Below are 14666 nucleotides of genomic sequence, written 5' to 3' on the forward strand. Positions count from 1 at the left end.
GAAAGGTCTTTGGACCTCCTGGAAAGCAAAAGAAAGGCCTGGAGAAAGAAGAAAGGTGAAGGCCAGGCTCTGCTTCAGGCATACCTTTGTTAGCAGGCCTTTCATAAGTGCTCATTGAGTCAAGTGTTAAGTCTTGATTGTGTCACTTACTGTTGGAGTAGAAACACTGCTTTTCCTACTGGGGGGAAAGTGTACTGACTCGGTGAAGAGATTTTCTCAAATCAGGCTTTTCCAGGTTTTATGGTGCTCTAGCCTTTATTTTCTACATGGGTATGTTATTTTTTTTCCAGAGGAGGAAAGTAGCAAAAGATCTCTGTGTGGGAAGGTGGCATGAGAGGAGGGTGAAGATAGCTCTGCAAACAGGCTTCTTTCAAATGCCACCCTAGAGAGACACTGCAGGTTTTTGGAGACTGGGCTCCATGTGGTAGGTGGGAAGGGATTTCTGTGCTATTGATTAATTCCAAATTGTGTGGGATTTTCTTGGCATAAATGAATGAGGGCTTTGCCAGTTTAAGCTTAGTTTTCCTTCTGTCAAAAGAGCTACGAGAGCTGTGTGATGAGGAAGTTTTGAGGACAGAGGGCTCCTGAGTCTGCAGGGCCTGATGGAGTTAATCTTTCCATTTGCCTGGGAAAGGGAGCCCAGCTTTTTCTGGGCGGTAGTATATTTACTCATGCAGTTTCTGTTGCAAAATTTCCAGCAGCCTTATTCAAGAAACCCTGTATATATCCTGGAGCACAAAGGGCTTTTTTATATCTTCAGATATTATGCTCCTTACCGGGGATGCCATGGAAATGAGGAAAACCAAAACAACCAGCATAAAGTACAAATCCCGCACCTTAACAATAGAGCCTCGCACAGACTGAGAAACAGAAGGCCAAACCTAGAAAACAGGTGGCTCTTGATGGTCTCAGACCTTGGATTTGAGATTTTGTGCCAGTGTATAGGTGAGCTATTCAGCTGCACTAACACCGTGCTGTACAGTGAGCTCTGTGGACAGAAGAATATTGCAGGCTGCAGGAATGTGAGATAAAGTAAAACTGAACAGGCCAGAATCAATCTGTTTCACTGAACAAAGAAATCTCAGTCTATGATTAACTTTATTTCAAGTCAAGAGTAGAGCAGATCCAGGCTCTTTCATGGCACGATAGCGAACAATACAAGCCCTGTAGCAGGGAGAGCATACCACGACTGGATTATCTGCGCTAAACATACTTTAGAGAAGTTCCGTCAGGTTTACTTTGTCCTGACAAGTGCTCATTTAATGCAGTCATTACAGCAGTGCAAACCACAGATTTGCAATAAGCCATGCTTGGGGGGCTCATCTCAGATGCTGGCCCCATGAAACAGTTTTTGTTAGCAAATTTATCTTTTTACATCAAGCAGCAACAATATGTAAAATAGAAAAGAATTTTCTAAGATTAGAAGAATCAATGATTTATGGACTCCAACACTGTGATACAAAGACAATTTAACGTGTTTGGCAGCTTAACAGGTTTGGGAGAAAAACATGAAACTTGCATTCCTTGCAAGGCAGGCAGAAATTATAGGGTAAAGAGTTTATGTTGCTTTCATTGTTTCAAAGGAAAATTAAGTTAGATACAGGAAAAAAAAAAAAAAAGGCATTTGGTATGCCTGGCAGATTGGAAAATCTTTTGGGAAGATTACAGTTACAACTGGATCTTCAAAGTGGAACATAAACAGAAATAAAGGATACTGAAGCCCGTTTATAAACAGCTTGAGTTTGCAAGAGTTACATCTTTGGTTTGTTACTGCCAGTCTAAAGTGAATCTTACACAGAGGACTAGGTATGGTCCACAAAATGTGTGCTGTAAATTTATTACTCAGCCAAGTATATTTTTTCTTGGCCAAACTGAAAGAGAGCACCATGAATTACCATGGTGCTATTGCCCAAAGACAGCGTAGAGGGTCTGAGAATCAGAAGTCACAGGGCTAAGACATGTACGGAAGGATGGAGTGGAAAAATAAATGTAAAGACTGGAGAACAATGTACTTGGTACAGGTGAGGGTTTGAAAGATTGGTTTTAAGATGGGCAAAGACAACAACTTGTTGTCCTGTATCAAAGCACTGGTAATATTGATCACTTTGATGATTTCTTGTCCTTGCTGGTGTTTAATTGAATCAAAAGATGAAGTGCAGCTAATTAATACAGCTTGCACGGGGACACCTGGAGAAGACCCTTTTCTCTGAAGAATTTGATATGTTGTGGGTGCAGAGATGACATACTCAGTGGGCAAAGAGGTAGCATTGATAGTTATGTCAGATATTGGTGGTCCACAGTTCAGATGACTGCCGGTACTAGCATGTAGGAGTAGCAGACATTTAGTGATATTTCAGTGAGTGGTAAGGCTCTGCTGTGTCTGGCTTAAGCAGTTTTTTCTGAGATTATTTTGCAGCCTTAACTGCTTATACCTGTTCAGCTCTGGATATGCTTGAGGATCAAATATGTAGAATAATAATAGGAATAATTTGGAAACAGTCTAAGCCACATAAATCAATTTCTTTGTCAGGACAATACCTGTATCAGACAGTTTTCAGTTCTAACATAGCCTTGAATATACATAGCCTCATGCACCCATTGCTTTTTTTATTTTTTATTTTTTATTTATTTATTTTTTTTTTATTTTGTCCTTTTCCCCCTGTTCCATTCCTCAGGATGCTCCCGCTACATGGTCCTGCTTCTATCTAATAAGTGTGGGAAACATGGGAAATGATATTTTTTACCTCATTGTTCATGAACATTTCACATGAAGAATGGTGGGCAGAAAGCAGAAAAGCAGAGGATTGTTTGGGCCATGGTTACAAAGCACTGTGAAAATGGGTAACAAACCTTTTAAAACAGAAAGATACAGAATACACTAAAACTACTTAAAGCCACACTCAAAAATCTTCAAGAAAAGACTCTGATACAATACCTTAATAAAGACCCTTTCATGTGATGTGACTTTTTCTCTTACATGAGTTCTTTGCGACTCAAAGGGTTTTTCTTTTCTTTTAAATACAGCACTTAGATTAATGTGTAAAGCATAGAGATAATTTAATCTAGAGCTGTTTAGAGCGCCTGTGAACTTTTCCATTTGGTTATTTTAAGCCAATTTCCTTAGCAGACATTGAGTGATGATGGGTGGCTAAGGGAATGGTTTGGCACAATGATTTTGTGAACAAGAGTGAAGTGTTTTTATGTTGTGATTACAATAATTATTTCTCAGCAGAAGGCAGGTCCAAGGCATTAACCACTGCATTAAAAAGGCCCCCAAATGGCAAAGACATGGTAACGGTGAGGTAGCAGTGAAATACAGATGCATTTCTGCAGTATTATTGCTTATCTTGGTTGCATTTGCAACCTTTTTCAGTTTCACTGTAGAACAATACTTGAAAGTTATAGGAAGGTATTCATTCCTCTGAAAGACTTGGGAAAGACTTGGGGTTGTCTGGAATCAGACCAGCTGAGTAATCCTTTTTTTTTTTTTTTGGTCTTTTTTTTTTTCCCCCTTTATTCCTGTGCAAAAGAATGGTTTGTATCCACCAAAATTATCAATGGAAATTGCACAATTAAGTCTGATTTGTAGGACTCTGCCTTTGCAGCTTACGCCACGGCTATAAACGCTGCGTCTCAGGTAGCTCCATCGTAAGGCAAACCTCTGCTGCCTGTGGGTAAGAACCTCATTTACTGGCCTGTCTGACATGCTTCCTTGTGACAGGAGAGTTGCAGACAGTGGGCTGGGACTTTAAAGGGTTTCTCTCTAGAGGCAGATTTGCCTCTTAGAGCATTCAGGAGACTTGGATACAAATTCTGCCTCCTGTACAGAGCTTGGGGCTGATTTAGCTCCTTGCTTCTCAAACCTGGTCTTCCCCCATACAGAACGTGGATATCAGTGTGGGTTCTGAGCTAGATGGATTCACTGTCTCCCTCCAGGAGGCAATCCAGCCACATTGTTTTCAGCGGTGCCACAGTAAAGCTTTTTTTTGTGGAAGGATGGCAGAGAAATGAAACAAAACTATTGCTGTAGTCTGATGAATGTGTGATGCTGGTATTGGCCATGAAGGCATGCAGCTTTCCTTCCCCTATCTCAAGCTCTTTGTCTTTGCTCTGTCTCCTTAAGAGGTCTTTGGGCTTTTTGATCATCTGTGCATCAGCAAGTCTGTCTGTTTGTACTCTACATAAACATAGAATGGATGGAAACATTTTATGGAAGGTAATGAATTGGATAATTGCAGTGAGCATTAGTTTTTAATGTATATTGGTAAATATGGAGTAGCCTTGTAGCAATCTGAGCCTATTCATCCAATGCAATGGAAAATATTCTCAAGTGATTTCAATTTAAAAAGAGATATTAAGGATGGAAATGGGACATTGTACATGGTTGTAACATCTCAGGCCCCTGGAGGCCTTCAGTTTAGGGCTGATGACTGTAGCTTCTGTTTCATTTACATTGCAAATGAAATCTTACGGTATTTTTCTTCTTTATGCACGTTTGCCTGTGAAACAGTGCCTGGCAGTTGAGTCTGTATCTTTGCTGCACAGACACAGCCCGCTCACTGCTAATGTTCAGCGGAGACACGCACGCATTCAGGCAACAGCAACGCAGGGCTGCTATCAAGCCATGCAACATCTGCTGAATTCACATGGGGAAAGGGAACATGAAAACAAATACACAAAGGGCACAGCCACTGAGATGGTAAATATTGTTTTTTCCACACCACACCCAAACCAAAAATAGAGATGGAAAGGACCTTAACAAAGCTTTATTCATGTAAGTGGAAGACGACAGAACTGCCTTTTTTTTTTCTTTTTTTTTTTCTTTTTTTCCCCACTGAGCTCTACACAGTGAGCAAGACCATCAGCTTACTACAACAACCTGACACCATCCAAGCCTTATGCCTGTTTTACTCTGAGTAGGTCAGAAGAGTACTTTTACTATGAGTAGATCAGAGGAATAGCTCCTTGGAAATAAGCCACGTTAAAATCACCCAAATCAGATTGCTATCAGGCTTGTGTGCTGTAAAAAGAGTAAGAGCTGCTAACACTTACTTAGCAGCTCAGGCAGGGGAAGAAACCACAGGTGACTTGGTCCTGGAGCTGGGATGTGCCTTAGTGTGGGCAGGGGCACGGAGGGAGAGATGGAGAAACTGGGGGGCTGTTGTTGAGCTGTGTCAGGGCACAGGCCCTGCTTTCTGCATCCCCGGCTGTTGCACAGAGCTCGGCTGCTTAGTAAGGTAGATAATGCTGGACACTCCCAAACCTAACGCTGATAAAACAGAGCTGCCAAGTGGCTGCAGGATGAAGGGGGAAGGGAATGCCATAAATACAGCTCAGGCAGTAAATGCAACCATTGCAACAAATACAGGGAGAGGATGAACTTTCAGAGGAGGGGACCCACAGCCTGGTAAGTCCCCAGGCTCCATGCAGCTCATTTGGGACACTTCTGCCTTAAATCAGCCTCTGGAGCCTCCACATCAGAGTGCATGGGCATTAATCGCCTGTGGGCATTAATGCCAACCTGCCTGGGCAAAGTGCCTTCGCACCCAGGCGCAGTGGGCTGTGTATTTTCCTCCTGGCCTGTGTGTGAGGATTTGACACTGTTCCCACTGGAGTCGGTTTGATGAGGTCCCAGGGTGGACTCCAGGCTGAAAGTTTTTTCAGTCATTCTGTGGGTGTGTTTCCTATTTCACTAGGGGTACTCTCCTCCTGTGACTCTGCTCTTGCAGAAAAAAAGCAGATTGCCTGCTACAGCAAGGCACTGGAGCTTGTTTACATAAAATCAGAAGATTAACTGCTCTTTAATAGCAAGACACATCTTTCTTTAATAGTTGGGGAATGATTCAAAGTGGAGCCAGGCCCATTTGGTAACGCCAAAAAAAGTAAGCTGCAGGGAGAAGGCTTATTCCTTTCTCCCAAATGGAAAAGTAACTTATGTGAATTAATAATAGAATATTTGACCACAAATACTTTTCTAACCAGAAAGCATCTGTGGCTTTGCAGCAAACATCTGTGGTTAAAGTGAAGAATTGGAAGTTAAATAAACTTGTATAGAAACTGCAGACAAAAATGTCACACACAAAAGAAAACGTAGGTCTTTTTTCCCCCCCTGCTTCCTGCTGTAACTGATTAAATGTTTAGTTTCCAAACAATGTATTCAGCTCTTAATAAAATTTTAAAGTTCCTCCATATGTCCAAGTGAAAGTGACTCAGAGGGGAGCTCAAGGAAAATTGCTGTGTTGTTCCCTCTTTGCAATAATCCCTTTTGACCTTGCTACCATAACTCATGTATTTTGTCCATTTTGATATCAAACTTTTAATAGGTAAAACTACATCATGTTTCATACCTATTCTCCATGGCAATACATCCTGTTTGCTGGCACTCTTCTTCTATAGCTCAGCAAAACCCAACATTTTCCATGCATCATTGCTTGCACGTGAAGCGAGCACACTCCGGTGCTAGCTTAGGTGTGAGGAGGCCAGGAGCTGGGACCTGGCCTCCCTGTGATGCATCTCAGCACTGCACACCCACTGAAATCCAGATGTTTCACTGTTTCATTTCAAATGGACCCCCCATGGGATTGCTAGAACAACCAACCTCTGCTAAAAAAAAAGCCACCAGCATATTTTCTCTCATGAAAGGAAGGAGGCCCGGAGATCACGCACATTTTCTTGCTGTTAACTTTTTTTGGTGGAAGTCTCAGTCACACTCTGCTGTAAGGTGACTGTGTGTAATCCTCAGCTGAACAGGTTTTGGAGGAGGAATTGTAAGTTTGAAGCAAATATTTATTAACTGACTAAATCTCATCACCTTTCAATGTGTTGCGTGTGTCAAGTCCCATCCCCACCAAGTCATCCGTGAAACAGTGGCAGCGCAAGACATAGACAATGCCAAGGCCGTGTCTGACTGGATACTGTGCAGACACAGAATAAGGCCACCCCTTCCCAAAAAACATGAAGGGAGGCTTTCCTATGGTGGTACGATAGGATGGCGCCAGGAGAGGCCCTGGCCTCCTGTGTGGGCCCTGCCTGCTCCAAGCCCCCCTGCTCTTTGTTTCTCCACAGTGGGAAGGAAAGGATTGCACCCCAACCTGTATGAGGCACCTTGGCTTTCATTTAGTTAAAGCCTTAGAGCAAATACTTGCTGTAAGTATTTCCTTAACATCTGATAAAAACAACTATGTGGTTAGAGAAGGGCCTCAGCACTCAGAAATTTTTACCTTGCTCGCTGACCACTTTCTAGCAGGTTTTCTGAGGATGCTACAGTTCCCTTCGCTTGCAAGTTTTGCTCTGTCTTCCCACCTGCCTAGAGCTGTGATAAAATCAGGTTGAAGATTTCCAACATGAACCTTAAATCTGGTACAAGTTTCCTGAGATTTGCAAGCGTTTGTGAAGAGGTGGGTTGGCTCTTGAGCAGTGGTTTGCTTAGCTTTGGTTTGAGGGGAAAGAAAACTATTCCAGAGTTCTGGAAGTGTTTTTGTTTTTCTGTTTGCTTGATTTCTCCCCGGGATCAAAGAGAAAAATTCTGTTGGGTTTCCGGTGATCTCAGTTTCCAATCATCTCTTTCTTTCCTTGTGCATGAGAAGGAAGTTTTTGATTTGTGTGCCCTCACCGTGAAACAACACTACATTTGACTATGCTGATGTGACAAACCGAGATAATAGGTTGGATTATTTCACCAGAAATTAAATCAGTGCAGATTCCTGTAACGACTGTAAAATTTTTGCTATAAAGAACATCTGAACTGCTAGAGTGCTAGCAGCACACTCCTCACTTGTGTTCCTCCCCTCTGGAAATGCGCAACTTCTCACCTCACTCAGAGTGTGTTTGCCCACAGAGTAACTTTAGCATTCCTTGTATCTCCCATCCTACAAAGACATGTTGTGCAATCAACCTTCAGCAGCTTTAACTCCGTAGCTACTAAGCTTTCCGTGACCCGCCCGATTTGCACAAACATTTGCTAAAAGAGACTAGTCGGGGCTGGCTGTTCCTCCCTTGGCAGGTGCAGCCTTCCTCGTCGGTGAAAGCCTGTGTCACAGGGCAGCTGTTTGGGTGGGAGCTCATGTCTTGCCCTTACTCCCTTTATATTTAAGTTTTGCTTAGCAAATATGAGTTACTGGATAGATTTTTAAAAACTAATTTAAGCTCAGAGGTCAGTTACAGTAAATGTAGTATAGTTATGGTAAAACGTGGTGGCTTCTTGCTGCATTCACTATGGTGAACTCCTCTGCTGGGAGGTGAGCAGGTCCATTGGCTTGGTAAAAGATTTTCGATGTCTTGGGCTGGACAAACCAGGACAAAGTGGGGTCTTGGCCCTTCTTGATGTTAGACCTACTGTAGTTCAAGATGGGCACTCTGGAAGTGCCTGGCTATTTATTTCTTTAAGCACTAGTGATAAACTTGTTGGGGCTCAGCCTTTCTTAAATGTATTGGAAGTACTGGTAATGATAAAGCAGAGAAAATTGACAGCTTATCAGAAGCAAAGTGCTGTAGGTATTGTTACTCTCCACTTCTTTTTGGTATCCACTAGCATTACGTGGGAAGAGGAAAAAGAGATGGGTTTTATAGAATAAACTGAGGAAAAAGTACATTGCTTGCAATCACCACCCAACCATTGTAGGAGTAAAACAATAAACACTGCTTGCTCCTTTCATGCAGTGGGAATCCCTAGGGGGTGGAAACCTTCTGATGCACTCGAGATCTTTAAGTAAATATAGATTTTGTAGCTCTACAGAATGTAGTCTACAAGTAAAATCCTATAAAGGGATGAAAATGACGAGTTTGTAGAAACCCGCCTGAAAACAATTACAGTTTAGAGAAAAGCTGTGATGAGAAAAAGATCTTTGTGATACAAATTAATGCTGTACCCTGGAAAAATCCTTCAGCAAAAGTTACAAAAAATAAACTCCTGCAATTTTGCTAGCAGCTTTCAGTGAAACTTTATCACTTACTGTAAAAACGGCTATGCTTTAATACAATTTAAATTTTCAATTATTTGGGTTTTAACTGACTTGCTTCATACTCCCCCGTTTTGTAAATTTTTCTCCTTTTGTAGAGCACTGAAAAACCCTCCCCATCTGCCTTTCATTTGCTTTTGCAATATTATTATTTTTTTTTCTTTAAAATGCACCAAATTATAGGAGGAGAACTCAAAAATCATGAAAGTCCAGCGAGGAAGCCACATCCATTAAAATACGCTTTCATTGACGGGGCTGAAACAATGTGCAATTCATGGCATAAGTAAAGTCAGAAGAGCTCCAAATCCCTTTGATTCAGACATCAGACGCATTAACACCCCCTTCACCTCACATACTCTAATGCAGCTGTTTCAATAACTGAGAAATCTTAAAGAAATATGACTTTTTCTGCAGTCACATCCTGTTTAAGAACGTTGTTTTGTTTGGATTTCTGCTGAGCCAACTGTGTTTCCGAGCATAAAAACATTGGTGATTCTACAACAGGTGAAACGAGTGGGATCAGGTAATTTCCAGATAAAAGTATTAGATTATTCTGAAAGCTGAGAAAGAAGGAGAGTACAAGATATGCCCTGGAAACATTTTCTCTCGAAAGAACAGTGCTGTAAGTTTAAAGGAACGAGAACTTTTCCTACCTGTAGCTTCTGTGCTGATCAGGAAGTGTAGCTTTTTTCTGATTGCAATCTTCCATGGCTTAGCGTGGCTTCTGCATTTGAATGTTAAATATGTAAGAATGCCTTGTTTAGCTTGGGAGTTCGCATGACCTCTTAATGAGACACTGTAGTTAGTGTCATTGGGTATTAGGGCGTCATGTGACTGCAGATGAAAATAAAATCCTTTAAAGTTTGCATTTAATACTTCCTAGAATCTGTAACCCTTTACCTGCAAGCTGGATAAAAACCTGACAGACCTCGCTGCTTTGTGGCCAGGGTTAGAAGGAGGAGGACAGGAGAGAGAACACGTACCAAGCAGTTCCCTTCCTCTGGGACACCCGCTTACGACCACAACAAAGTCCAAGGCTGACAGTACATTAATGCTGTCATTTGCATATTCTTCAAATTAAATCTCCCCATGTCACAAGCGGTGCTGAAGGGCTCTGGCAGAAAGTTCCTCTGTTACACCAGAGTTTTGCTTAGCAGTGAAATTTAATCCCCGCTGTGCTGGGCGATGCTCCGTAGAGGAACCTGGCTGTAAGGAAGGTGTTTGCGGGCACCCCATCATATTTACTGATGAAACTTGCTGACTTCCCTGGACTCCTTTTGGTTTGGGTGTGGTGTTTCCAAATGTGCTATGGAAGGTGTTCTGCTGCTGCAACCCGGTTGTGGCAGTGTTCCCTGTGCAGGAGGTGAGATTTAACTTAAGCAATATCTGCAGGCAGCTGGCTCAGGTATTTCCCAGTTGTAAGCTTAACGTGTATCAGTGTACCTGAAAACTGTAAAAAAAAAAAAAAAAAGTCCTGGAGAGACCTGGCACTAACATCACAGCAGCTCACTGCAGGGGTCCCAGGCTGGGGGGCCAAGCAGTGCAGGCAGAGGTAGCCTACTTGATAACACTTTGGAAATGTTCTGCTAAATCTTCTGTCTGTCTGTGGTTATGTGAGGTTACTGAAGCGGTTATATGAGGTTCAGCTGCTGTACTGGTAGGTGTGCTGTTCTCAGCCCAAATAATTGTGGACTTAAGGTTGCCCCCCCTGCCTGGCGGGGCTTGGAAACTTGCTGGAGTCCTGCTTGCCTTCCTCATGCCAAGTATTCTCCTAAAATCCCACTTCATCCGTGAGCAGGGTTTGCCTTGTGTTTCCCCTCCTATGCCCTGCAGTGAGCTGAATGTGAGTCTGCCAAACTCGTGTCCAGAGCAGGATGGGATCCTCAGGCCTGTGCTGGGGCAGCAGGAGCACCGACTGCACCTCCCAGCCCCACGTGGTGCCAGGTGCAGGGAACAAATGTGTAAAGGCTGCTCTGGGTGCGCTCATTTTAAGCAGAGCTGTGTCAGAACGTAAAGCCAAACAGCATCCACAGGCTGGGAGTTAGCGAGCTCCAGCAAAGCTCTGCAGCAGCTCTTTGGCTGGCAGATTTTTTTTTTATTTTTTTATTTTTTTTTTGAGGACATTCCTGTTAAGATAGTAGTCTACCTAGAAAAGTTACAGCCCATGAGGTTAAGTTTGTAAGTTCAGATACCATCAACATTATCTTACAGTAGGAACTACTGGGCACGTTCCAAAGACAGTGGAATAATGGAGACAAACAGCAGCAAACCATCCTATTGCTTTGGGATCTTTTGTTTTCATCTGTGCTACAGGGTGCCTGGATTTTTGTTTCATCCCTCACCTTGCGAGTGTCATGTATTTCACTTCAAGTCTGTTCACTAAATCCCAAAATACACGTGGAACCAGAGCGGTAGCATGAAAACAGGGAGATGATTTATTTATCTCTGTCGCATATTTCTGTAAGAGTTGTGTTGGTGTGGTGGTACTGTGTGGTGAAAGCTGTGACGGCAGGAACATGTGGACATGCCTTACATCTGCCTTTGTATATTCCCTGCTCAGGCTGGAGATGGGACCACCGTGCTGCCACAAGGGCAAGCACTGTAGGTGGGGGCTGTGTCATGGCTGGGTGTAATGTGGGGGCTTTGCAAGTGGGACAGGATCATTCCCACCCAGGCAAGGAGGAGCAGCGTGGGCCTGGGACAACAGGGCAGTGGAGGCAGGGAGAAGAGCTTGCTAGGGGCAAATTGTAATGGTTTGGGAACCACTTGTGATTTTAAGAGGATATTCTGCTGGAGTGGATGTCTTGGGAGAACGTTCTCTCACCCTTTTCTGGTTATTGCCCTATGTTCTCAAGTAAATTTACTGTTATGTAGATGAAAGTTTAGTGTTCCGTGGTGAAAATCTCTTTTCCAGAGAGGGCTGGTGGTGCAAACTGCCCCTCCCGGAGAAGTGTCTAGTACAGTGCCACATCCTGCCCTGGGGAGGATCACAGAATCACAGAATATCCTGAGTTGGAGAGGACCCACAAGGGTCATGGAGTCCAATGCTTGGTTCCACACAGGACCACACAAAAATCAAACCAGATATCTGATAGCACTGTCCAAGGGCTTCTTGAGCTCTGTCAGGCTCGGTGCTGTGACCACTGCCCTGGGCAGCCCGACTACCCTCCGGGTGCAGAACCTTTCCCTAACCCCCAGCCTGACCCTCCCCTGTCCCAGCTCCATGCCGTTCCCTCGGGTCCTGTCGCTGTCCCCAGAGAGCAGAGCTCAGCGCCTGCCCCTCCGCTCCCCTCGTGAGGGAGCTGCAGGCCACCATGAGGCCTCCCCTCAGCCTGCTCTGCTCTGGGCTGAATAAACCAAGAGACCTCAGCTGCTCCTCATACACCTTGCCCTCCAGGCTCTTCACCATCTTTGTTGCCCTCTTTCACCCTTTGACCTCTGTGTAGAAACTGAGAACAGAGATTGTGATTTAGACCCATGCTGAGACCATCAGTGGCTTTGTAAAAGTCACAAGACTACCTCCAAAATGCAAGGAATGGTGTTCAGTGACCAGGCTGGGAAGGTAAACCGAGGGAAAAAATGCAGCTCCGTTGCTTTCCCTGCAGCCAGGGGTGCTCCACAAAAGAGGTGTTGAGTAACATCCTTAACAGGGTGTAACAACTTCAAAGTAGGTCATATTTGTAGCATAAATATGTGATAATGATTCTTAATAACATGTCCTTGATAACCCAAACTATCTAGAGGCCCTAATCCACCTTACGATGATTACACGATCATTTTTGTGAATACATCAACAATAATGTGTGAAAAAGTAAGGTGCCTTAATGTATAAAAATACATTTCCAAATTTTCTCTTTTTACACTCTTAATATTTGTGTTAAAATGTATTAGGTTTATGTGGCAAGGTTTTGGTAGCAGGGGCGCTGCAGGTGTGGCCCCTGTGAGAAGACTCCAGGAGCTGCCCCTTGTTAAAAGCTGTTTCTAGCCTGGGTAGATATGCTGTATATATATATATATATATATATATATATATATGTGTGTGTGTGTGTGTGTGTGTGTGTGTGTATTTTATTCTTAATTAACAAAATAAAGCAATGTAGATTGTTGCTCCCAGCCTAATGTTATTGACCCAAAGGACCCATTTTATGACATATAACACAGACACTTAAGAAGCATCATAGCAGTCAACTTGCCCTGAAAAACTTTCAGTAATTTTTATAAAGTCAAGTTGAAATCTCAGGATTTTAAGCTGATGTGAGGCTGAAATAGCGTGTACACACACATGGTGTAAGACTGCTCTTTTAGTGATGGATATTTGTTGGATATTTGTTTTAAGACCTTTGCCAAACAGCTAAAATTTCTGTTACCACAGGATTCTGTATTGAACTTGCATGTGCAGCATGAAGAAATCAGGGCTGAGGAACCACTGGAACCTGAATGCCTTTTCCAGGCTACCAGTTAACTCACATTTTGATGTTATCTGACAGTAACATGAAAAAAGCTAAATGGCCACAGGCCTTATGAAATGAAGTCACGGGCTGTGCATTCCCCAGCTGTGGTGCAAAGGAAATGACTGATAAAAATATTTTTTCTAGCTGACCTCCGGCTTACCTTTGTCTGCCAAAGAATTTCCGGCTAATTCCCCACTAAAGCTTTCTTGCAGCTACAGCCTATTCCTAGAGTCTTGCGTGTCAGAAAATATGGACCCCATCTGAGCCCGTTTATTGAGGCACTTTAGATAAAGAATGAATGAAAGCTTTGTTCTGGATATGCAAATAGTGCTCCGTAAGAGAAAGTTAAGTAAATTGCTCTGTTCCTACGAAGGGATAGTGCTTGGGTTGCTCACTCTTAGGGAAATTATTTTCTCTGTGTGCAACAGCATGGAGGTACTGGGGTCAGATTTGCAAATGGGCTGTGGAGAACTTGGTCTTGCAGCAGCTACCAAGCAGGTGAATGGCATTCAGAAACCTGTCTGCTGCCGAGCTCAGTGCACGTGAGGAGTCTGACACCAGAGGAGAGATTCAGAAAGCTGGAAAATGGAGTGAGGTACAGATGTCCTGAGACAGAGAGAAACTATAAAGAGGGGCAGGACCTAAACAGAATTCTCAGTGAGATTATGAACCCAATCCTGGGTAAAAGGGCTGAACTGGAGTAGGAGTCATGTTCATCTTTCTAACTGGTTTACAACAAAGAGAAATAGTGGTGCTGCCCCACACCTGCTGTCATTCTTCAGAACACGTGAGGCTAAGGTTCAAAACTTGAGAGCACCTGTACCTTTTTAGGTACAGCATTAACACTTTCTTGTGCCAGCTTATCGTTTTGACCTACTAGACAAAGGCCTAAAATCCCTCTTTGGCCTGAGATGAAGGGAAGCCTGCTCTCACCGGTGGGCTGATCACCTCTTTTGCTGGGGTCTACCTCCTGCCCCAAGAAGCCGTCCCACTGTGCAGAAGGGCATTGAGGCAGAAAACAAGAGGAACAAATCTGTGTTCTCCAGCAATAAACCACTCAGCTGAAGTGGGCTGGGCAGAGCTCTGGTACTGCTTCCCAACCAGGAAGAGCGTTTCTCTCTATCTGTGTTTTGCTCTGTTTCTATGCTACGCTCAGTTACTACCCAGTGTTAGCCACACTCCTGGCAGGTAGGAGACCACGTATTTTAACTCCTTCAAGATTGACACGAGTGCGTTATACCTGGTTTTTGAAAGAAGT

The sequence above is a fragment of the Aythya fuligula genome, chromosome 4, assembly GCF_009819795.1.
Source record: "Aythya fuligula isolate bAytFul2 chromosome 4, bAytFul2.pri, whole genome shotgun sequence".
In the NCBI taxonomy this organism is placed as follows: domain Eukaryota; kingdom Metazoa; phylum Chordata; class Aves; order Anseriformes; family Anatidae; genus Aythya; species Aythya fuligula.